We start from the raw sequence: 21900 nt of genomic DNA, 5'->3' as shown, positions 1-21900 counted from the left end.
ATCACAGAGGAAAGACCCCAGGTAGGGAATCTGGAGTCGTATTAACGGAGCTGTCACATGTGATCAATAAAGAATATTCCAAATGGACCTGGCTATTCACACAAGGTTTCGCTTAGTTTGGTTGGGTCTTCCTTCCTTCCCTCCCTCTGCCCCCCTCCCTCCCTCCCTCCTTCTTTCCTTCCTTCCTTCCTTCCTTCCTTCCTTCCTTCCTTCCTTCCTCCCTCCCTCCCTCCCTCCCTCCCTCCCTCCATCCCTTCCCTCCCTCCCTCCTTCCTTCCTTCCTTTCATATTTGGAACCTGTAGAATCCACTATTCAATAACCTGTCTGTCCTGGAAGGTCACAACTTTGCACGTTGAAGCTGTTAATAAAGGACTCCATGGACAGTGCAAACATTCAAACAAGCCCTGCGCTTTGGTTGTCACTGCTAAAGGTTTGCTGCTAAAGGTTTAGTTTTCAAGCTTTTCTCTTGGAGCAGCTTTTTAGGCCCGCAGAGCATTTTATGGGTGCTTGACAGAATGACAAATTCCAGGTGAGAGATTGGAGGGGAGAAATTCCAGGTGAGAAATTCCAGGTGAGAGATCTGTGCCAGATTGGAGAAACTGTCTCGTGACGTGAGCCAGGTGGGGGCCTGGCTGGGTCACAGCGGGGACAGTGAGGGTTCTTCTCACTGTGGCTTCTGCACCGGCCTGAGGTGTAATCCCCAGAAGGAGTTTTGGCTGTGTTTTGAGTGATGTCAATGCTGGCAGAAGTGTGTGTCCCGCCGGTTTTGCCGTGAAGGGAATACTTACGTTGCAGCAGGCCCAAGCAGAACAAACTCACTCCTCCTGCTGCATTCTGCAGCTCCACCCCTGTGCACTCATTCACCAGCCAAGCAACACCCAACACCCTCTTACGCACACAGCCTGGGCCCGCCCACCTCCACACCTTTGCCCCTGCTGACCCTGCCTGCGCCCGGACAGGCTGTGCCACCCTGGTCCAAACCCACCCTCCCCTCCAGATGCAGCCTCCCACGCCGGCTCCGTGAGTCCAAGACCAGTCCTTCCCCGCCAAGCTCCGGCTCACACAGACCCGTCCTGCTTCAGCACACCCCTTTCTCCTTTCCTGTCCTCATCATTCTCCCAGGGTGGTGGGCTCTTCCCACCAGGATCCTCTGACTCATTGCTGCGTGCTCATCTGTACCCACGATGCTTATTGTAATATCGGTGGATTTTCATTTCATTCAGATCTCATGACTTCCTCATTGCATGGCAGAAAATGTTTACACTATATTCTGGTGTCCCTTATAATGCAAGATGACTGTCGTGTCTGCCCTTCTACATACTGAGCACCTCCACCAGTCGGTCCTGGTTACGTGCCTGGACAAAGGAGGACCGAAATGAATGGAATGGCCAAATGTCTGCATCTGAGGGCATCAGAGAACGTGGCCACACACGAGTGTGAACACACGCACGTGTGCATGGGATGATACCACAATAAGGGAATGTGCAGAGGACAGAGGCTGACTGGATTTCTTTGGCTGATGGTCTGGAGTTGCTGCATTAGATCCAAAGATAAACCCTTAGTCTAAGAAATGTTGTTCTTCAAATGCTCTTCATCTCATGCATGAACATTAAGCCCCAAACTCTGTGAGCTGGGGGCTCACAGGGCTTCAAACACACCCCAGAGCTTGTTTGAGTTATCGTCTTGCTTTATTATTAACAACATCGGTGTGCAAAGTTGTGAGATCGCAGGACAAGTGAGCAGAGGATTTTGCTCATTCCAAACAGCAAGGAATTGGCTTACTTTAAAGAGCCAGTTCCTAAGCCTTATTAATTACACGTTAAGTCACAGTTCTGCAGTCGTAGCTCCTGACCAGCACTGGTGAGCTGTCCACCACAGGAGGAAGGCCTGCCTATGCCCCTGCTTCTCCTGGACATGACGCAGTCTCCCCATGGACAGCTGGCCAAAGGAGCAGGCCACGCACCGGCGGTCGGCCAGGCACACACGGTGCTCTCCCGGCACACAGGTGTCCCCATATGTGTTTGGAGGCTGCTCAGCCAATACACACTTGAGGGAGAGAGGGGGAACCCCCCTGTAATGTTATTAATGTTTGGGCTAGGGAAACCCCTCTCACTCCATGCCCACCCCTCACACGGTCACAGTCAGTCTCCTGACCCATCTGCACAGCCGTCCCAGGTGCTGCCACCTGTTCTGAGTTCTCAAAATGTCAGTGGTGACATGGGTGGCCGTGGTCTTACAACTCAGCCAGTTCTCCACACCATCACTTCTATGCTGCTAGTGGCTCTTTTTTTTTAACTTCTTTTTTTAAATATATATTTTATTGATTATACCATTATAGTTGTTCTATTCCCCCCTTCATTCCCCTCCACCTGCACACTCCCTCCCCCACCATTCTCCCCCCTTAGTTTATAACCACGTGTCTCAAGTTCTTTAGATTCTATATTTCCCCCACTATTCTCACCCTCCCCACTACCTATTTTCTACCTACCATCTATGCTATTTTCTGTGCCTTCTCCCCCCTTCTCCCCCTCCCACTCCCCTGTTGCTAACCCTCCATGTGTTCTTCATTTCTATGGTTCCACTCCTGATCTAGCTGTCCTCTTGGTTTGCTTTTGTTTTAGGTGTGGTTGTTAATAACTGTGTGTTTGCTGTCCTTTCACTGTTCATATTTTTCATCTTCTTTTTCTTATATAAGTCCCTTTAGCATTTCATATAATAAGGGCTTGGTGATGATGAACTCCTTGAACTTGACCTTATCTGAGAAGCACTTTATCTGTCCTTCCATTCTAAATGAAAGCTTTGCTGGATAAAGCAATCTTGGCTGTAGGTCTTTGGATTTCATGACTTGGAATACTTCTTTCCAGCCCCTTCTTGCCTGTAAGGTCTCTTTTGAGGAATCCGCTGACAGTCTGATGGATACTCCTTTGTAGGTGACTGTCCCCTTATCTCTTGCTGCTTCTAGGATTCTCTCCTTCATTTTAATCTTGGCTAATGTAATTATGATGTGCCTTTTTGTGTTCCTTCTTGGGTCCAACTTCTTTGGGACTCTCTGAGCTTCCTGGATTTCCTGGAAGTCTATTTCCTTTGCCAGACTGGGGAAGTTCTCCTTTATTATTTGTTCAAATAAGTTTTCCACTCATGGCTGTTTCTTTCCCCCTTCTGGTACCCCTATAATCCACTGCACGCGAGTGTGCCACCACCGTCAGCCCTCCACCACTGGGTTCACCGCTGGGGCCTGCGCGGTCCGTCTCACTGTGCACGAATGTGTGACCACGGTCAGTCTGCCCCACACCCTGACTGGGTCCTGGCCACTTGTGCGCCTAGGTCGGGGGATTGGTCATGCCTGACCCTGCTCCGCTGCTGGCTCCACCCCTCTTACCGTCCTGGTTGAAGGGTTAGTTGTTGTCGGACTTCCGTATAGTTCAATTTTCTGTTCTTTGGCTGAGTCTTTGTTCTCCAAACCTTTGTTGTATTCAAACTTGGTTGTGGGAGAAGGCACAGTGTTTCCACCTATGCCTCCATCTTGGCAGAAGTCCCCTGCTAGTGGCTCTTGTGTGCCCATTTCACTGCCCCACCGCAGTCCAGCCCATTACTTCCTGGCTGTGCTGAGCATCTGTGATGCTGAGGGTGCCTTCCAAGAGGGTACAAGACTCCAATATGTCTTTAGTTCAATTCTCCCCATGAAGCTGTTTTTCTAAAGCTGCAATTCACCATCCTACTCTCTCTGCTGAGAACCTGTGAGCCATACACAGACACACACAGAGGCACAGGTACATGGACACACAGAGAGGCACACAGAGACTCTTTAAAAATTGATTGATTGATTGATTTTAGAAAGAGAGGCAGGGGCAGAGAGAGGGGGGGAGAGAGACATCAATTTGTTGTTCCACTTATTGATGCATTTATTGGTTGATTCTTGCATGTATCAGCAACCTTGGTGTATTAGGATCACACAAAGACTTAAACAGAACCAAAATTTTGTCACATTGAAGCTGCCTTTTTAGGATATTGATTTTAAGCTGCTTATCAAGAAAAAAAGACTCAGAAGAAACTTTTGACCCTGCCCCTTTCCCATCTAAGAGATTCGGACACAAAAACCTGCTTCAGAAAGGAAATTTCAGGATGTCTACTTTAGCCTAATTTGAATTAAGAATGGTGAACAAGAGGGTTTCGCTCAGGGGCCTATTAGCCAGACTCCCTCGTGCCCCCTTGTGCCGGGGTCACCTGGCCAGAGCTCTCCTGCCGTGCGTGGTGTGTGCCCGCTCTCCCTCGGCACCTGAAAGTCGCCCACTCCCACTCATCAGGACCCCTCCTCCCCTTCTCTTCCTTTGTCCGGAATGTCCCACGTGCCCACTCTTGCCGTGGTGTCTTGGGAGTGTTCATGCCTATGTGGATTTCCCATGGACATGTGCCAAAATTTTGATTTTTTCCTTTAATTTGTCACTGTTGATTTGACTATTAAGCCATCCAGAAGAACTTAGAAGGTGAGAGGGAAAGCAGGGATATCATTTTAGACAATGCTGACTCCCCCCCACACACACTCAGAGAGAAACTCTCAGACACGCACAGACACACGGACATGCCGCCCTTAGGCAAGGGGCCGCGCCTGTGGTCTGTCTGCAGGCCCTCACAAGCCACACCCACCACCCAGCCAGGGCGCACCGCCCCCCGTGCCCCCACAATCCTACTCTGACCGCTGCTCTCCTCCATGTGGGGCTCTTCCTCGTTTTTAAATTATACTCTAAAACATCACTTATCTTTTCAGCCCATTTAAACGTATTCTTTCTACTCTTCTATAAAATGTATACATTTTGTCCCAAAATGTGCTCATTGAAACTCTGATCCTATTAAATTCTCCAAGAAAAGAAACAGCAGAGACATTTCCACCACCATCTGCTTTTAGCTCAGGCTGCCTGCTCTATGCCATTCGGGATATTTACACAACACACTTCGAATATTTACAAAGTAGGGCCAAAGGCCCCAAGAAGTCCTGCAGGAAAAAAAAAGAAAAGTTTCTCTCGGATCACCGTGGATATTCTCATTCCGTGTTTGGGCAGACGGTCTGAGACACAGCGGTTGCCTCCGTGCACACCACTTGCCCGCACCCCTCCCTCCAGTGCTGTCTCTGGGCATCGAACCTCAGGCGCCCAGGTGGCCTGAGCATGAAACAGCAGAGAGGCACCTGCAGCTGCCTGCTCCAGGTGTTCCCTTTTATAAGCCATCACATTGGTTGAGCTGCCAGAGTCCAGGGACCTTGCAGCAAGGGCCCCTCAACCCGATCTCCGTGGGCTGTCTTTGGCTGGAAGCTGATCTGTGAAACTCACAAGGAGAGCTCATCAGAGAGCTGTGAATTCAGGAGCCATTGGGTGGGAATGCGAGTTGGCATCATGCCCCCCAGTGGGTGGGAATGTGGGTTGTGTTTTGCCCCTATGAGGGGTACCCGAGCCTGCTGGACAGGGCTGGCGGAGACAACCTCTGATGGGTGCTCTCTAGTCCCTGGATCCTGAGGCTGCGCAATGCCACCTGCACAGCGAGGACCAAAAAGTGGTAGGACACTGCAGGGTGGAGAGAGAGGGATTTGAAACATGTCATTCCCTCAGTCCCCAGGACAACAGGGATGGGAATAAACTGGGAAGGTCATCTAATAGCCGCCCCCCCCCATGCTGCACATCACAGATTGTGGCAGTGAGGTGCCACACCGGTCCTTCAGCCGCCCGACTCTCAGTTCTGGGGACCAGGTGGGACAAGTGCAGGTCTGACCCTCAGTTCCATGGCACACTCAGGCCTCCTGCTGGTGGCCTCCTGTCCCTGCAGTTCCTTCTAGAACAGAGAACACAGCCAAGCACACAAGCCGAGTGGCTGGAGTTCTTCACTGGGACAGGATTTCACCACAAATTCTATCTGTGCCCTACTCAGGTCTCTAAGCTGCTTTTAGTTACATTTCATGAAGCACGAAGCAGTGGGTAGATAGTCCAAGTCACAAAAGGCAACTGCATTTTTTCTTTTGCTGGCCCTGCTGTCTGGCAGGGCTCCCTGGAACCCTGTGCTCAGGGACCGCAAGTGACGTCTGAGTTCCCAGGAAATGCACTGGAGGCTGCTCCTGAGGCCCAGGCCCAGCCACAGAAGCTACAAACCCAGTGCAGCTTCTGTGCGAAGTGAGCATGTGTGGCCCTTGTTCAGAAGCTACTAGGAATGTCCACGTGGCAACAGCAGGGCGTTAAAACATCTGTGGACCTTCTGAGCACAGGGCCCTGAGCACCTGCATGGGTCAGACGCCCGCGTGGCTGGCCCAGCAGACATCTGCCGCGGACCTGGGAGAAGACTGCCGGAGCCTGCATGGTCTCACCCTGACGTCCTCCCAGTGGCAGGACTGAGGTCCTGGCTCCCTGGAAAGCCTTCTTTGAAAAGGCTCTGAGGCCAGCCCTCTGGGGGACCTCTCCAAATTTTCACCCTCCCAAGCCCTTAGCTGGTATGATGACCCCTCTAACCACCTGGTTGGACCCCACCTCTACACTTTGGTGGAGTCAGGCTCCTTCTTTGTAGGTTGTGTTTATTCCTACTCTTGAAAATATTTTCATTGATCTATTTGTTTGGGTTCCAGAAGAATCAAGGTGTTTTCCTACCTGGGCTCGTGTCTACTTTTCACACTTTGGGTCAAAGTTTCTCAATAGGCAGATACCTGCCTGAGCCTGACTCTGCCAGTGGCCATGCATCTCCTGGCCCGCAGAGCCGGCCCTCGTCCAGCGTGGGCAGCTGCCCTCCCATTGGCTAGATGCCAGACGGATCTGCTTGCTCTGAGCTTCTCCTTAGCTTGGCACTGACACCTTCTCTCCCCAGCCCTTTGTCTCTCCACTGTGTCCGCCGTCCACTTGTCCCTTCTGGCTTCTCTCTCCTGTTCTCTGAAAGCTCTGAGCTCCCCACCAGCCCTTGGCCCTGAAGTCACAGGGCATCTGAGAGGCACACACATGGGTGCTCACTCGCCACTCCAACCAAAATTTCCTGTTTCACTCCTTCCGACTCCTCCAACATAAACCTTATAAATTTAAAATATATTTTCACAGCAGGGAAAGGTGGACTGTTTAATAAATGGTGCCAGGAAAAATTGCTGTCCACTTACAGAAAAATTAGACACCCCCCCTCACTACAAATTATTCCTGTGGAACTGGTATTCTAAATCTCAAAAATAAAATCATAAAATACTAAGAGGAAAAGCATGTGAAAATATTTTTGTAATCTAGGAGTGCGAGCATACTTTCTAAGCAAGCCAAAAACCTGAGTGTCAGAAAAATAATGACATCGCACTACATAAAAGTTTAATATTTCCTGGCTGTCTTTTGGTCTCCCACCAGGGCAGCGAGGGGAGCTGCTGCCAGGTGCGCCCACCTGCCCTGGGTGGCGCTGCAGAACTGCCCCAGTTTCCTGAATGAGAGGAGCAAGTGGGACCACAGCACCTGAGCCCAGGAACAGAAGGCCCGTGCCCGCCTGTGGCAAGCTGTTCCCCAACGGCTGGTCCGCTGCTGGTCGGGGTCAGGGAGGCGAACAGGTGGGGTGGTCACGAAGCGGAGGTGCAGCCAGCTCCCTCCCACGTGCAGACCAGCATCAACAAGAACACCTCGGCCGCCTTGGGCAGCATCTTGCCCTCAATCTGCCCGGGTGGGCAGAGCCACACAGGGCCAGTGCCTTCCAGGCCACTGGGGAGCCCGGGTGGTGAGCAGGGGCTGCCGCTCCGCTGAGAGCTCTGGACCCCCACCCCAGACAGGGTTGGCCAGGTTTCCTCAAAATAGATAGATAAACAAATATTTTTGTAAAGTAAGACTCAACAACAACAGAAGTAAAAATTAAACAGCACATCGACAGAAAATATTCGCAGCATTTCTATCAAACATTTAAAACCCAGAGAATTAAGAGAGTTCTTACAAAACTACTACCAAGAAAAAATAAGAAAAGAAAAGAGCCCTGGCGGGGTGTCACAGCTGATTGGGGGGCCCTCCCTGGTCAGGGCACCTACCCCGGGTAGGGGCGCGTTCAGGAGACAACCAATCGATGTTTCTCTCTCTCTCTTTCTCCCTTCCTCTCTCTCTAAAACCAATAAATATATCCCTGAGTGAGGATCGTTTAAAAAAGAGGGAAAGAAGGAAGGAAGGAAGGAAGGAAGGAAGGACGGACGGACCTGTAAAGAATATGAGCAGGATATTTATGAAAGAACAGTTAATAGGCCACAAACATCCTTTACACAAACTCTCCCTGGAAAAATCTGCTAATTTATATATTTATTTTTCATATGCTGTATTTGCCTTGTTCCAAATAGGGCCCTGAAGGCTGTAATAAGGAACTATCTAAACATGTAGAAACCTCAGTTGTAGCAGCAAACTGTGGCAACCAGGGGTCCCCCACAGCATATGTGTCCCCTGCCCAGTGTCAAGGGCACCCGCGGCCGCGGCTGCTCCCTGACCCACGTGAGACTGAGCACGTGGGATCTGCTTGCCAGTCGCTCTGCTCTGAGTCTCGGCTCCTGACTTTGAAGTCAAGTTTCACTCTCTTGACGAAGAGTCATTGCTGAAGGCGACCCTTGTTCCTAAAATAACTTTCCATGAAATACTCTGCAAGCAGCTTCTTGACTGTAAATGCCCTTGTGTTATAAGAAATGCCCGTGTGTGTGTGTGGTTACGGCTTGTGTAACTGCCTCCACTGGCTCCGCCAGGTTTGCAAGGTGAAAACTGCTCATTTTTGTAATTTCCCAAACCTGACCTTCTTTCACTATAATGTGGCAATTTCTCAGTTCTTTAAAGTCCTTTTTTCTTTAAGTTCTCATGAATTAACAGTTCCTGTTTTTCTGAAGCGCTGCTTGACCCCGTGTGTGCATTCGGCTTGAAGTCACCTTCACTCGACAACCAGGAAGCTCTGCGAAAAGTCCCTGCAGAGAATGTGGCCTCCTGCCACGTGGCGGAGCCTCCACCTGGTGCCGTGGCTGTGCCGTGGCTGAATGTGCAGGAAGGGAAAGGGGCAGGAACACGATTCTGTGGTGAAAGTCTCGACTGTGTGAGGTTCTCAGTGTGAGGTCAGCCTGCGCTCCCCACGTGGGGCCAGGGCCCAGCCACTGCCCAGGGGTAAGCCCTGGAGGCCCACAGTGGGACTCGGCGGAGCAGGATCCTACCGCAGACAAATACGCAGCAGGGTTTTTTCTTTCCTCCCCACACCCCCAAAGAAAATGTAAAGACCAAATCTTGTTTTTGAACCTCCATGTTTCTGCAGTTCAGGGGAAGTTACAGTGAGAGCATTTGACTCACTTAAATAACAAGTGACTTCCTGCATACAGGCTGACCACTCATCCCTGGTCAGCAGAGGTCTCCTGAGCGGACAGCCTGTGCTGAGCTGGACTGGGGTGAGGCCGGGTGTCTGTGTGTGTTGCGGGGGTGGGGGGGTGCTCATCTCCCGGAGCCGCCGCTATAGGAGAGCACCTCTCGCCACAGCTCCAGGCACAGACGTGTTCCGGAGTGAGACGTCTGCATTGCGGTGCCTCCAGGCTGCGCTCCTTCTGAAGAATCTGTTTTAGGCCTCCAGCCTGGCTTCTGGCAGTTCCTTGGCTGGGGCAGTGTCACTCTAGTCCTCATACGACTAGTCCCCTGTATGTGTGTGACTGCGTCCAAATGTCCCCTTCTTAAAAGACTCCGGTCATATTGGAACAGGAGCCACCCTACTCCAGTAGACTTCATCTTAACTAATTACTTCTACGATGACACTATTTCCAAATAAGGTCTCACTTTGAATTATTGGCAGGGGTAGGACTTCAAGATATAAATTTTGAGGAGACACAATTCATCCCAAAACACACACAGAGGCCTAAACGATGACTCACAAAGTGTGGACTCCCACTCACTTTCTTTGTCGTTTCCGTTGCCTGCCTGTCCCGCAAACTCATTCCCCTGAAATAAGTTGCCTTCTTAACAGACACAGGCTGTTGGCTTCCTTCTCCATCCTTGTCGATGTCTATGCTAGAAAGAGTTAAGTTGAAGGTAGTTAACAGTGTAGAATTCCATTCTGCTCAAAACCCCACTGCTGATTAAAATGCTTCTCATCGGAAAGCGCCTGTCGGAGTGGCTGCCGGCTGCCCGGTCAGTGTGCCGCACGGGTGGTGTGCCACAGCGGAGGTAGCTGCCACCCAGGCCCTCCAGGCTGCCGCTGTCCTGCTTCTGTGGAAAATAGGAAAGAAAAGCAAAGATAGAGTTTTGCTGAACTATTAACATGGAGAAACTCCGGGCAGAGACCTAAGAAATGAAGGGTTTTAGAGGGTGATCAGTGGGAGTTGGGTGGGAGACAGCAGCAACACAGGCTTGTCACTGGACACCTTTACCTATAGTTTCATTTTTGACCCTTATTCAAAAAAAGTTAGTGAAAATTAGAAATGCTATTCCCTCTTCACCATATGTGCCAATTAAAAAAGACCTTCTGTGAGCTCATCTCAAAAGCGTTGGCTGAGATAATCGCTGCCCGAGATGAGCACCCCTCCCAGGTGACCCCCTCAAGGTGCCCATGGCAGGGTGCGCCCGCCGCTGACCACAGAGCTCCCGGGAAGGCATGCTGAGGCCGTGGGGAAGCTGCTCCCTCAGGGCTGCAGAAAAGGTTGTCTCCCCTTGGAACCAGTAGAACCTGCATGTGGTCTTGGAAAAGAAAATACAATCCACAAGGCCAGAAGCTCAGCCCCTTGCTGATCCCGCCCGTGTTTGGGATGAGAGCGGGAGTTCTAGCTCTGCCTTGAGCTGTGCACCGTCTGACTCTGCAGAGCCTCAGTTTGCTCATCTGCAACTTGGGTTGATCACACTATAGCTCTTGTGGGGAGAAAATGGGGTTAAACCCACTATCAGAGGCAAAGCAGACAGCCCACACCTAGCCCTCAAGAATCTCCCATAAATATTAAAGTCATCCCTTTGGCTGCCAGGAGCCCTTTCAAAATGAAATAGATTCACTACCTGCATTTTAGGCAATATGGTTAATCTCCCTTAAGATCTGCAGAAGATATAAATTAAACCCCCTGTGAGAAACAGTGGCCTCTTTTTTCCCACCAGCACAGCAGGGAGTAACTGAGATTATCTTCTTAATGGGTTTGCTCAAATAATTCTGGAACACTCTGTTTTCTGAAATATGGAGGACAATTTCCATTTATTTATTTATTTATTTATTTATTTATTTTAAACCCTCACCTTAGGACATGTTTATTGATTTTTAGCGAGAGAGGACGTCGAAGTGAGAAAGAAACACTGATCGGTTGCCTTCAGTACTCAACATTACCAGGGATCAAACCCACAACCTAAGTATGTGCCCTTGACCAGGGATCGAACCTGCAACCCTTTGGTGTATGGGACAATGCTCCAACAACCAACCCACCCAACCACGGCAAACATTTCTATTTCAGTAAGAAGTCAGTGACTATGCATTTTCACAGAGAATGGTAAAAACTGCAATCGAAAGATCCAAATAATTTTTTGCGGCCCGGCGGGCAGGTGGAGGCAGGGACCAGCTGAGAGGAAGCTGCACAACTTTAAAGGCAGGGTAAGGACACTCGGAGATACCATCGGTCCCCCTTGAGTGATTGATCCTGTGCTGTGCACATGCCCCCTGCCATGGCTCAAACAACGAACATGGAGAAGGTGACACTCACTGCAGGGAGACACAGTGGCTAGGAGGCCCCTGGTTCTCAGTCACCGCTCGGTGGCGGCGGCTGCTGGGTGGCAGTCTGCACTCGTTCTGCCTCTCACCTCTCTCCTCTGCAAAGCAGGCCCTTCTGGGGACTTCAGAGGAACCGCCTCACAGAGGCAGGCACTCGTCTGTCAGGCCCAGTTCAGCGGCGCCACCTTGAAAAGCATGTCTGAGGAGAAGGAAATGCACTGAACCCACACACTCAAGTGTGTGACAACCATCGTGGACACCAGTCTAGGAACGCTCTAGATGTTTAAGGTAACCTGCTGCGAGCACCTAATCACCAGCTGTCCAAGGGTTAGCCAGTCTGTCAGAAGCTCTTCGCACTTGAGGATGGGGGAGAGAGACAGGATGGCTAACCATCAGAAGTCTTGCTGGGTCTGACTCATCGCTATGTGCCCCATTCACCTAGGGGGTCACAGCGCACATCTGATTGTATGCTGCACCCTGTTGTCCTTCCACCCACATCAGGGACACTGCACAGAAGGTGAGCTGTTCCCACACAGTGAGCTGTCCCAACATGTGGGATGCTGGTAGCCTTGGAGAGAATCTCTAGTGGAAGGCCAGGTCTTCACTCAGAATCTGCACTGCCCCTCGGGGCTTCTGGTAACGATGAAGAAGGAATGCTGACTTACGCATGCTGCGAGGCTCACATGTTACGTTAGAGAATATATGGGCCAAATCTAAAAGATGAAACTAAAAATGATGTGAAGTTCTGCTTAGGTTAGAAAAATAACAAACAAGCAAAAACTTTGCCCCTCAAATGCAAAGTGAGGGAGGGGTGGCTTGGCCCACACCCCCACACGAGGAGCCCGACTGTGAGCACAGTGAGGGTCCGCTGCGGGCATTCGGGCCAAAACCTCCACCTCGTGTGCCGCACAAGGGAGGTCCCTGTAGGTGTGAAGAGGGACATGGAAAATCTGCCATGTGTGCCAGAGAGGGCAGCACAGGGTGAAGGTCATGGCAGCTGCATCTTTCAGGAAGCACGGGAAGAAGGAAAAGCTGGAACGCAGGAGGTAATGGTCACACATCCGGGAGGGCTCTGGTGTGGATGAAGCCCGGGCTTGCGTTGTACTTCAGCAGTTCAGGGCCAGAATAACGGTTCGATGAAGGTTACTGAATGTGTTGAATTATGACCACAGTTATTATCTAAGTGGCTTCGTGGGGCAGAGCTACGTCCAAAACGGGCCAATGCCAGAAAACTGGCTGGATTATTTCTAGAACATCTTCTCAGTAGGGGCTTTTTCCTGGGTTTCCTCTGGAAGGGGAGAAGGGGCTAAATGTAGGTTAGATGGCCCTTTGGGGGCTCGTGCAGAGAGGCTGCTGTGGAAAGCAGGCCTTGCACCCAGAGTCTGGTCACCTCATCCACGCTGTGCAGAGGGTCAGCGAGGCTCGGCAACTGGCTGGTGGATACACAGATAACCAGGGAGATAAGGCCCTGTGCTAGCCGTCTTCTACCTCCAGGAAAAAACAAAGGAAAGGCGTAAACCTACTCCTGTCAGATCTCCACTCATGTGTCTTCTCCTCAGAGGAAGCGCGGGCCCACCCCGACCCTCCCGTGGTTGCTCGAGGCCTCCTGGGGCTGACCTCTGCATCTGGGCACAAAGGGACAACATCTGGGGCCCCCGATCCTCTTGAAACAGAATGTATTCATTTACTTTAGAACTAGAAAGAAACCCTGAGTATAATGAAAATGGATACATAATCATGAATCTGGCCTGGATGACATTCATTTTTATACTAAAAGTCATAACGTTTTTTCATGAGGAAGGGGCCACGAAGGCAAAGCACCTGGGGCCCGTGGAAGTCACTGCAGCCCTGAGCCTTTGCCCTTTCTACCAGAGACAGGAGAGGCAGCTTCCCACGGAAGGGACCCTGACACCCAGCACATCCTGCTAGTTGACCTACAGGTTGAATTTCAGCAGCGATTTTTCCCCACCTCCCTCTGCATCATGTAGGTAAATCCACTTCCAAAACAGTCACATCTCCGGGCAGAGAACCTGGCCTCTGAGGCCTATGACCTCTTCCCTCTCTGTTGTCCTTGCCACTGGCTTCTTTCCTCCAAGTTGTCTATGGTTTCCACGTGGCTTCTGGAGCTCCAGCCTTTGCCTCTGCATTTCACACAGGAGGAGGGAGGGAAGTGGTGACAAAAGGTTAAGTCTCTTAGATGTCAGACTCCTTTCGGGAGCTTTCCTAGAATTCTCAATTACTCATTAGCCACCTTGTGTGTAAAGGAGTTGGAAGCTGGAGGAGTGAAGCAAGGCCCTGAGATGGCGCTGAGCAAGGAAAGCACAGGAAGGGACTCAGTCCCAGGTAGAAGAACAGCAGGCAAATCCATCCTGTCCTTATGCGTCCGTCCTCGCGGCCCTAATTGTGCCACTAGGTAACAAGGTGACGTAGAGCAGAGGAGGGGCAGTTCTGCCTTCATTGGCCTTTGATCGGGTTGACTGACACCCATAAGCCCTGTTCCTTAAAGCTGAGCCCCTTCTACTTCAGCCCCTCTGCCCTTTGCTGGACCAGCACCTCACTTTTGAAGCCTGTCAGGCCTGGACAGTTTCCTGGCTGCACCTGGGACTGGAAGGGTGTGGTCCTGACTGGAGCATGGGGGCTTTCAAGAGCTGGCAGCAAGCAGGGGTGAGTCCTGAGCTCAGACATAGCTGAGATTCCTGGTGTGTCTACTGAGGGAGAGTGCTCGGCTTGGACTTGATTGTGTCCTGTAGTTCCTCAAAGCCGGAGGTGCTCAGTGCTCAGAGGGTGGAGCAGCCCCACCTCCCTGTGCTGATCTCCTGGGGCCCTTAAAACAGCCTGACAGTATAGGGTTTGCATCTATTTCACCAGAAAGACATAAATAGGAGAGACCTGGTCTGCCAGCTCACCCCCAAATCCCTGGGGCAAAGAAACCAGATCGCTGGGTTCCAAGCCGAGCTCTTCCACTTACTAACAGTGTGACCCTCAAGCCTCCCTTGACCCCTCTCTCTGTGTCTGGACAATGGGGATGGCAATGCCAACTGCCACACACAGTTCTGTGAGGACTAAATGAGGTCATATTTGCAAAGCGCCTAGAACAGTGCCTGCCTCCAGGTATGTACTCAATAACCAAATAGTGTTTGAATAATCATTATCTTACTGGATAGATGGTACATATTGGCAAAAGACATGAATGAAAAGAAATCCTATTTAGATACAACATAAAAATCAAACAATGATTTCTGTTCTTTGAATGCCCTCCTCCAAGTTTGTTCAAAGCCCTCAAAGCCAGGGGCGCGGTCTCTGTGCCCCTCCAGACACTTCTGGTGAGAGCAAGGTTGTTACTTCACAGAGTAGACCCTGGTCACAGAGGCTAAGTGATTGGGTCCCAAGTCCATTAATAGGACTGGGAATCTAGTTGTCTTCAGGAGCACTCTGTCACTGAGACTGCTGGCTGTCCATCCTATATCCATTTTCCTCTGATTCTGTGCTGTCAATAACCCGTGTTGTCAGAGGCACCAATGTGCCCAGTTAAAAAATGACATTTTTCAGCCTTCTTTATAGGTAGGGTTATCATGAAAAATGAAGACTGAAAGGCTTACTTGCTGACTCCAGGAAAGCTCCTTAAAGGAGCCTGACATCCAGAATACTTAGCCTTTAGTCCCCATATCCACCCCCTTTCCCCTTTTTTCCTCTATGGAATGCAGTGGTGATGGCTGGAGCTCCAGCAGCATTCTTGAAGCCATAATACAACTTTGAGAAAGGAAGCTATTGCTAAGGTGGCAGAGCAATGAGATGGATGAATGAACTACTTGTTGACTCTTGCCCTGGACAGCCTGCTCTTATCTTTTTCTGTCTGATAGAAAGTAAGCCTGACACTTGGAGCCACTGCTAAAGCTTTTATTTGTATCTAGCCGAGTGATGGCTGCATCCCTCTCACACTCTACAAGTAATTTGTCCACTGAGAATAGCTAAAATGATACATTCTTGCTCTCATTCAAAATACCAATATTTTAAGTATGATACATTTTTGGAAGGACAGGGTGGGGAGGAGGGCCAAAAGTCTATAACAGAAGCCCTCACCTGCAGGGTAATCAATCCTGAAAGCAAAAGATAAGCAGGAAAACCACAATAGATGAGATTTGCCATAGCTATTAGCTTTTCCAACTATACAAGATGCAATAAAACCCATTTTAAAAAATCAGAGGCATCCTCTGAGACCAGCCAAACCTGCTGCCAGCCCGTCCATCCTGGGCACCCAACTGCCCTCTGATGAGTGCTGACTTCCCCTTTCCTGGGCTCTGTGGTCTAACAGGAACTCTCCTACACCTATGAGGAGCCCCATCCCACCCTGCAGCCCTGGGCCAAGCACGCCACTGCTCATCCATGGCACTGTGGGCAGAGAGGACCTCTGGACTGTGGCACAGGGAAAAACTTCCCACACATGAGCTCCAGTTACAACTGACCGAGCCGTTGCAGCCAAGGCTTGGTACTCCAAACCTAAAGTCTCTGGCCGGCAATGCATGAAGCACTGGATGCCTTCCCTTTCCACATCAACAGCATGACTGTGATGGTTTGGCTCCAAGGTGCTGCCTAATCATGAATTGTCTTCAGAATTGGAAAAGAAAGGCCATGTTATGTGCACTGTGGTTTTAGTTTTAAGTGTGTCTTGCTTAATATTTTTAATATGAGTCAGCTCCATGAACTGTGATGATTTTCAAGTAACCAGAAATTGACTGTCGCTGGCTTTAGACAGGAAGTGTGAGCACAGAATCCAGCTGCTTCCACCCTTGGGGCAAGCTTGAGGCTGTGGTCCTGGATTTTTTTGGCCTGTGGCCTCAGTCTGTTGATTCACACACAGAACTCTCCTGGTTCCTTGCTTCTCCTGGCTCTCCTCTCCTGAGGAGGGTGAGGGGCTCTCCCCCCACCCCTGCCCTTCCGTGATTCATCTTTGAAGAAGCTGCTCTGCTTGATACTCCTGCCTAGGAATCTTGGACCTCGAGTGAGTCAAGTAACCAGCTAGCCTTCCTCTCACCCAGGGTGTATGTGTGTGTGTGTGTGTGTGTGTGTGTGTGTGTGTGTTGGGAGGCACAGGTGGTCACAGAAAGTTACTATCATGCATTTGGGCTGGATGAGACGGAAGCTGTTCTTACTGTAAGGATATTGCTAACAACAGCAATGATGGTGATGTGGTGATGTTGATATGGTGGTGGTGATGGTGGTGGTGGTGGTGGTGGTGGTGGTGAAGGTGGTGATAATTGTGATGCCGGTGGGGATGATGGAAGTGGTGGGGGAGGTGGTGATGATTCTGATAATGATGATGGAGGAGGTGGTGGTGATGTTGATATGGTGATGATGGTGGTGGTGGAGGAGGTGGTGGAGGTGGTGGTGATGATGGTGGTGATGATGGTGATGGTGGTGATGAAGGTGATGGTGATGGTGACTGGTATGATGATGTGATAGGGATGACTGCCCTGATATCTAGGACTCGGTCTTTCCCAGAGAGGGCCAAGAAGCACTCCCACTTACCTCGTCAGTAACTGTCTCGCAAAGGCAGGGCATGCCATGGAATCGATGACACAAAGGGCTCTCATGTTGGGCACGAGAGCTGATTCCTACAGACGCTGGCGGGCCACAGCCCAGGGGGAGGTACAGAGGGATCTGTCACATTTCTGAGGCAGTGAATGTATACTTCAAAGTTATTGAATGTCCCGTAACTCATGTGCTAAGCTATCATCACTGATCTTTAGACGAACCCACAAGGCTGGAACTATTACCATTCAGACTTCACCATGAAGAAAGTGGGACGCCAAGAAGTTAAGTAACTCACTCAGCACAAGGGTGATCTCACCACATGGTGGCCAGAGGTGGAGACACCCGTTGGATACCAGGGAAACCTGCCAGCAGGAAGTCGGGAGCCCAGGTCGGGTGTTGGCAAGGGTGGAGTGAAGCAGAGCCAGTGAACCATAGCCCGTCCCTGGGCTGAGGGCATCTGACAACAAGGCTCTGGGCAACTTCCAAATATTGCCAGGCTAGCAGTGTTTTCTTTTTGCAGAGATGCCGTGTTAAGGACCTGCTCAATTTCTTTTGGAGAACGCTTCCCTCCTCCCTTCCTGCCCCTCCGCTCTCAGAATTGGCTCAGTGGTTGGAACCATGACAAAGCAGATTATATTAATAAATGTTCTGCTTTCAGATATGATCGTGGCCTTATTTCTGGCCTTTTTAAATCACTCTCCTGATTACAAAAGTGATAATATTAGTTTACTGCAGGTTCTTTTCTCATGGCTAAGAGGCCAGTCAACTCCCAGCCTCTAAACCACAGCCCAAATTCTACATGAAAGAAGGCACTCAATGTCTAGGATAAAATCAGCCACCTCGAGCCATTGCCCCATACATAGCACTTGTCCGGGAGACTTTGAAGACAGGGACCCGGGCACCAAAACGCACCTCACACCCGTGGTCTCTGAACTGGGGAAGAGAGGACGTGCCTGTGTGGGAAGCGCTGAGGCACCGTCTCAGGAGGGCGGCCCCTGCTCCTCCTCTCCATGAAAATGACCTTTCTCTGGGTACTTTTGAGGACTCTGCACCAAGAGAGAGGCCAGGCTGGTCTTCCACTTCGGAAATCCACAGAGTCCGTCTTGCCGAGGCCCTGAGTTGACACAGGCATGGCCGTAACCCTCAGGGTTTGGAACGACCACTGACTACACTAGGATGGCAGGATTCTGCTTGAAAAGTAGAACAGTCACGGTGCCAGCTCAGAGGCTGGAAGCCCAAGCCGTTGAGACTGGCAGCTGGCAGAGCGCATGTTGCCAGGACTCCGGCATGCTCTCTGCAGATGCCACCTCTCTGAGTCCCCCTGTGGTCCTCTGAGGCAGGCATGCTCACAGTCAACTGCGCAGAAACACCCGATCCTGGGCATGTCTGACCGAACTCAATGTGGGGGGGGGGGAGGGTCGACAGGACTGCACTTGGCCCTTTGAGCTGCCTGCCTGCAGCAACCCCAGCTGTGTTGTCCCATCATATTTTTGATTTCCCGAACACTCCTCTCACTTTATAGACAAGGGTAAGGTCTGAGGAAGGTAAGCCTGCTCTCTGAGTCTGAGTGGACACCCCTCCCCTGCTAGGTGCACGTGCAGAAGGCCAGCTCAAGCCCTGAGCGCCTCTCCCACCCGGACCCTCAGTGGATGTAACATCACAGGACACCAGATGCAGCTCCAGCCCTGAGCCCCCCCTGCCCATCATAAACTCTGTACTTGTATCTAACAAGCTGTGTGCTCCACCTAAAAACCACCCCATCGGCTGAAGGGCACGGGGACCCTTCAGCCAAGGGGCCTCTCGGTGTCACACAGAAGAACTGGGACCAAAGCCGGGAAGGAGGCACCAAACAGGGGAAGCATCCTCAGTTGGTTTTAACCAAAGAAACCAATCCTCTCGGAGGGGCAGCCCGCCAGCGCGCTGTGCTGGGGGCTGGTCGAACCTTCTCTTAGCGGCTCCAATTTTAGAAATTGGGTGCTGACTCATTATTAACCCAGGAAGCCCACACACTCAAATGACTGCACTGAAAAAGCTCTGTCATACTCTGCTTACTGATGTGCAGCATTTTAAGCAAATTCAAAAAATGTTTATCACGAGGTCTTTATGACATTTTAACGTTTCATTTACAGTAACTAGAACAACGTTTTAAAATACATACTTCCTGTATTTTACTTGACAGTAAAGCAAAGCCTGACCAGAACAGTAACAGTTTGAGAAACATGTACCAAGGTCACCTCAGGCCTCCGCAGCTCGGCCACCTGGTCCTCACCCTGCTCCCGCCCCCTCCCCCCACATTTTTTCTTTCTGATTCTACCACAGCTTGTGACATTCAGAGTTAAGGGAAAGGAAAACACATTCAGTAAGTTCCTGGAGTCATTCACACGCCTTTAGAGAGGGAAGCCGAAAGTCTGCTTCTCCATTGTATTTCTGCTGTAAAACTGTCAGTTCGGACCATGTGGGCACAAAGCGCTCAGGGGCTGTTTCCTTCAGCTCGAGAGGCGGAAGAAGCCCAACCCCTGCAGCCCTGGGCCAGCACAGGTCCCCACCTGCACCTCGGGGCTTCACCGTGGCTCCAGACAGGAGAACCCAAGAGCATCCTCTCCAGGCAAGCACCCCTGCCTCTTCCAAGACAACGCATGACAGGACGAGCATCTACATTCTCACAATGACCAATTCAGAAACTTCCCCAGACAATCCGGCTAAAATACAGCAGCTATGGGGGTGGGGACAGAGGCAGCCACCTTCTCTAAAACCATGCTCCCCAGAGCCCGAGCAGAACACAGTGTTCACTCCAGACACAACAGCTTCGACACAACGGACACTCTCTGGCCAACTGCAGAAATAATCATAAAAATGACAGAAGCACACTCACCGGGGAGAGGCTGCCGGCTCCACCTTCCCAGCCACAGCGCTGTGACACTCTGGAGGGAGACACTGGCTGGGGCACAGCCTGCCTGGAATGTGCTCGGAACTTAAAAAGCAGCGACCATACAGTCACTTATTTCCGTCCATTCCCAGCGATGTCTGCACCATTGAGATGAAAAAAAAAAAAAAAAGGAAGAAAGAAAGAAAAGAGGCACACACCTCAGTCTTCATTCTCATTGGAACGAGATGACTCATGCTGACTCACAGCCACCACTTCCTCTCCCGACATTCTCTTCATTCTTGCGAGCTGGCTGGCGGTTCCCAGGGTCTGTGCAGCCCTTCCTGGAAGGACAGCCTTCCTGGTGCTGGCAGCGGGACCCACGGCCTCGCATGTGGCCCCAGGGGAGAGGCTTTATTTGGGACAGTTGAGAACAACTGAAAAATAGCATTGCGAATCTCATGTGCATTTGAATTTCAAATGTGCGCTGAAATTTGGTAATGTATCACAAAGCCATGTGAAACTCTCGTACCTCTCAAACCATTACAGGGGAGGGAAAGGAATGGAATAGTGTCTTACTCTTTAAGAAGGTTGGATTTGCTTTGCCCTGGTCACACTTACATCAGCCCATGTTTTCTTCTGCTTGTCCTCCTCCTGTGACACAATGAATCGTAGAATCTAAAAATGACGATCTCTTCAAAGCTGCTTCAACGGATGGCCATGTGCCAATTCAAAGCCAATGGGAATTTCAATTTGGGATGCAGCGAAGAAGGAAGTTTATTCAATGCAAACATGTCAGTTGTGATACAGCTCAGCTGTGGAACAGCTCAATCACGTTATAGCTCAGGTAAGAAGCAGCACAGCTGTGAGGTGGCCCCCGGGAGGCGGCCCTCAGGCCAGGTTGCTTTCTTGTGCTTGGTCCTCTATAGGGAAGCAGTCTTCGGTCTTTGGTGGAAGGGAAAAGTGTGCTGTCTGATCCAGAGCACAGCTAACTCATGTAGAGAGAAGTCCCCAGTCCTGGTCTCTGATTAGTCTGGCCTAATGCAAACGAGGGTTTCAGAGTTTGGTCCACAAAGCTCCATCCTGATTGGTTGGAACAGAGCAGCTCTAACTGGTCGGTGAAGATGCTGATAGAGATATGGCTGCACAGATCCAATTGGATGGGGAAAGTCTCAGCCCTATTGGTTGAAATACGATTCCAAAAACTCTTGTAAGAGCTGGCTCAGAAGATGGGAGCCTGGTGCAGACAGGCTTTGAAGCGTGCTTTGCATGAAAGGGCCCTGTGTAGAAATGGCTGCTAGGCTGTTTTAGAACTGAGCCCAGTTAGCCACCAGCAGCCCTTTTCTGTAGGTATTGGGGTTGATGGCTATTTATTAGAGGGGTGTGTGCCCTTTTGCCAGGACTCAATGCCTTACAAGATATTTTCTAAACATCTTTCAGGCTTCTAGAATGTCAGTCAGATTTGAATATTAAAAGGTATAACAATCGAACTTTTAAACATGGTTGGTGAATATTTACACTCAAACAGAATAGCCACTGCCTCCCAGTTTTCTGTGGAAGGGTCCCAGATGGGGCAGCCTCCCACACTTCCTGCATTTTTAAGTGATGAGAAGCATCCCTGGATGCTCAGCAACCTTAAGAAGCCAGGAAGGCAGCTGTGCTTGCATCAGGCCCACCAACGTTTCTGGAGGAATGTTCGCGTGGGCGGGCATCCCATGAGCCTCCCGCCTGAACGCCTGCTGCTGTGGGGTCCTGTTCTGACAGGGGACAGGAGACCAGGCACACACGTGTGTGTGCAGCAGTCCTGCCCCTGGGGTGGTCAGCAGACCCGGTTTTCACT

At 50.7% G+C, this 21900-nt stretch overlaps 1 long non-coding RNA gene across 1 annotated transcript in view; it reads right to left on the bottom strand.

Annotated features, from left to right (window-relative positions):
* LOC118994169 (uncharacterized) overlaps positions 1-21064 on the bottom strand; it is a 56055-nt gene extending 34991 nt beyond the window's left edge. Inside the window, exon 1 of the long non-coding RNA XR_005067997.1 lies at positions 20070-21064. This is a non-coding gene — a long non-coding RNA (uncharacterized LOC118994169). The remainder of the gene's footprint in view (positions 1-20069) is intronic.
* Positions 21065-21900: the final 836 nt, after the last annotated feature.

The sequence above is a fragment of the Sturnira hondurensis genome, unplaced genomic scaffold (assembly GCF_014824575.4).
Source record: "Sturnira hondurensis isolate 20B ecotype Veracruz unplaced genomic scaffold, ASM1482457v3 Scaffold0009178, whole genome shotgun sequence".
Lineage (NCBI taxonomy): Eukaryota > Metazoa > Chordata > Mammalia > Chiroptera > Phyllostomidae > Sturnira > Sturnira hondurensis.
Note: the sequence above shows the minus strand (reverse complement) of the source record. Positions and strands in the feature narration are given on the sequence as shown.